We start from the raw sequence: 3436 nt of genomic DNA, 5'->3' as shown, positions 1-3436 counted from the left end.
CTTGCTCCAGAGTTCAGGGGACTCTGCTCTAGAGCTCACAAAAAACCCGCAAGGCAGACACGATGGCAACGAGCGGTTTTTCGGGTAAGAAAACCGGAAAGCGCTTTCCCCCAAGCTGGTCACCTCAGAGAAGGGCCTGGGCCATACCTAGGGCTGGGCACGGACCTCCGGGGTGTAGGCTGAGCTTCTGCGCATGCTCCCCACCTGCTGGGGCCCGCAGCGCTGTCCCACTCCTGAGCACTGCGGCTGGCCCCGGAGACCCAGAGGCTGGGGCGAGCCATCTGTCAGCGAGAATTCTAGCCACAGCGCTCGATCTGGAATCCAGATGGAGGGGAAGGACTTCACAGAGACTTCGCAGGGTGAGTCCAAGGCAAAGGTCCGAATGAATGACTTGTTGGTGAACACCAGCTGATTGCCCTGAGCCTGGAGACGTTGTCCGAAGTTCTGGCCTCGCGAAAGCTTCGCACTTTTCATCCGGGATGGAGGGTAACGCTGGGGAGGGAGAAACAAAACACTTAAAATCTGTGCAAGGGGTACAGAGATGGCTCAGCAGGGAGGAGCAATCCCGCTTCTCCCGAGGAGCTCAGTTCCCAGCACCCGCCCCGGGAGGCTCACAACCGCCCAGACTCCTGTCCAGAGCTCCAACGCCCTCTTCCAGCCTCTGTGGGCGCAGCACACAACTCTGCTCTTAGCATACACTAAGTCACAAACAGTTAAGAAGGAAAAAAACAATTTTAGTCTGTGACAAAAACAAAACAAAACAAAAACAAAAACATTCTTTTGCCCCAAAACATGGATAAAATTATGCCTCAATTTATAGTTCTTTCCTTTTTTATTTTTATTAATTATACTTCATTCACTTTGTATCCCCCCATAATTCCCTCCCTCCTCCCCTCTGGATCCCACACTCCTTCCCCCTCCTTCATGCATGCCCCTCCCCAAGTCCACTGATAGGGGAGGTCCTCCTCTCCTTCCTTCTGATCTTAGTCTATCAGATCTCATCAGCAGTGGCTGCATTGTCATCTTCTGTGGCCTGGTAAGGCTGCCCTCCCCCTCAGGGGGAGGTGATCAAAGTTTGTTTTTTTAAAATAGTTTTCTGCTTTGATAAAAGTCTCCCATTTCAAAGAAATTGTGAAGGTCCAAAGGGCTTGTGTTTCTGCTCAGCCAGCAGGAGAGAGCAATGCTCCTTTTATTCAGAGGAGAATTTTTTTTACTGCCCGATTAAATGTGTCAATTATTAATTCAAATTAAAATCACATACTCAATATACAGCACAACAGTTTCCTGAAATTGGTTTATGAAGTGGACAGTCCCCGGGAACCAGATTGTGCTCCCCAGAACCGGTGGAAGTTCCTTAAACCGGAAGCAGAGATCTCAGTGAGTGAGGAGAGAAGAGGGAAGAAAACTCACGAGAGGTTGTTCAGGGGCTGGGGAGGTGGCTCAGTGGTTAGAGGCAAGGGCTGCTCTTCCGGAGGACCTGGCTTCAACAGCAAACACCCATCCCTAACTCCAGTTCCAAGGGATCCGATGCCCTTGTGTGGAATTCACCGGATCCGGGCATGTGTGTGGCACACTTACATATATGCCGGCAAAACACACACACACAGAATAAAGTTAATGAAGCTGAAAGAAATTTTAAAGAACATTTACACAAACTCAAAATACTCTTAACGCTCCAAGAAGGGTGAACACATCAGCCGTGTCTCTAGAATGAAGACAAAGACTCAAAAAAAGCTGCACCATTAATTACTAATAATAATTAACAAATTGTCATTTATTAAGAAATATTTTGTTTATGTTATATGATATATTACATTGCATATTATTACATTATATTGTAACATAGATATATTATGACTAATAAATTATTTGTTAATAAATAATTATTTACAAAACAATGAAGAAAGATACGTGGGATATTTAAAATTTAGAAAAAAACTGGGGTACAAGGATAGAGTTTTCCTTTTAAGATTTATTTCTTACACAGCAAGCACACTGTGTGTGTATGTGTGCGTGCATGTGTGTATGTGTGTGTGTGGTACAGTGCCCTGAGAGGCTAGAGGAGGGCCTCAGAGCCCAGAGCTGGAGTTGAGGGACTTGTGAGATGGGTAGTGTGAGCACTGAGAACTGAGCTCCGGCAGCCTGGGGAGCAGGAAGCTCTTCACCACTGAGTTATCTCCCCAGCAGGTGTGAGAAGCATTGAGGCTGGGGAGGAGGCTCAAAGGAGAAGCGCGGGCCCAGGAAGTGCAAGAGTGCAAGGCTCTGATTGGTCCATAGCACCGCACACGTCACATGTGACACGCATACAGTAGGATGCTCTCGAGAGCGCGTGCACACACACACACACACACACGCAGATTTCTCGTGCTGTCTTTGGTTTGAAGAAGGAGGCGGCTATTGGTGGGGAGTGAGGGTCGTGCCGGGAGACTGACGGAGACGCCCACAGCAGTCCTTCAGGAAGAGGCCGACTCTGCCCCACTTACATGCAGACCCCCCCATCATGAGCACTCAGCCAACATTCTAGCTTTGGCTTTTTGCAACTCGACACGGAGAACGAAGCAACACCCCGTGTTCTGTTGCACAGAACTTGGAGGTGACACACGGATGCTGGCGTGAGCTGCTACCCCTGTGATTTGTCACTCGATGTGGAGAAACGCGCCGTGTTACCTGTAGAGAGACGGGGTTGTCGGCCAAGCCGTGGCAGAAGCAGACCCTGTCTCGCCCTCCTCTGAAAGCGTTCCTGTGGCCTCCTTCACGGCGCTACCCCCTTGCACACTGCTGGCTGGCGGAACTGGGGACCGTGATGGAGCCTCGTGAGTCCGCCTCAACCTTGACTTTTGCTGGTTGGAGCAGGAGTTAGCGCCACGGGTGCCGAGGTCTGGCTGCCCCAAGCAGTGACATCACATCCGCCGGAAGAGCCACCCCGGCCACCTCGATTGGAAGTCTTGCATTTAGCGGGTAACACGAACAAAGCCGTCCCATGGGCGTGAAGCCTTCCTGGGGCAGATGGCGCGAGCCCTGTCACGGGGTCGCTGGGAAAGGCAGGTGAGGGCTCGCCCACCTAGGCGAGGGTCTGCCAAGTGTGTGCTGCTCCCACATTCCCAGGCGCTCTGTGCTGCTCGTGGCCGCCTGAGACCGGGGCCCCAGACCCACCGGTGAGCTGGGTGTGTTTGCTGACGTCTGTGTCCCCGATGCTGGTGGGTTGGGGCGGGGTAGCAGGAGAGAGAGGAAGCTTGGAGATTGCTGGACAGACAGCTGGCGAGCTCTGTGCAGTGAGAGGCCCTGACTCAAACATAAGCATAGTGGAAGACACGTTATCAACCGTGGCCTCCACGCACGCACGAGTTCACACGCCTGCATGTACACACACTCATCAGACATGGACACAAATCTCTGTCTCTGTCTCTCTCTGTCTCTGTCTTTCTCTCTCACACCA

The 3436-nt window shown here is 51.4% G+C and overlaps 1 long non-coding RNA gene across 1 annotated transcript; it reads right to left on the bottom strand.

Annotated features, from left to right (window-relative positions):
- Nucleotides 1-217: 217 nt before the first annotated feature.
- LOC132654327 (uncharacterized) lies at nucleotides 218-3145 on the bottom strand. The gene is made up of 2 exons (XR_009592015.1): nucleotides 2668-3145; nucleotides 218-492 (listed from the first exon to the last, which is right to left on the bottom strand). It is a non-coding gene; the product is annotated as an uncharacterized LOC132654327 (long non-coding RNA).
- Nucleotides 3146-3436: the final 291 nt, after the last annotated feature.

The sequence above is a fragment of the Meriones unguiculatus genome, chromosome 5, assembly GCF_030254825.1.
Source record: "Meriones unguiculatus strain TT.TT164.6M chromosome 5, Bangor_MerUng_6.1, whole genome shotgun sequence".
In the NCBI taxonomy this organism is placed as follows: domain Eukaryota; kingdom Metazoa; phylum Chordata; class Mammalia; order Rodentia; family Muridae; genus Meriones; species Meriones unguiculatus.
This window is presented reverse-complemented; position numbering and strand designations above follow the sequence as displayed.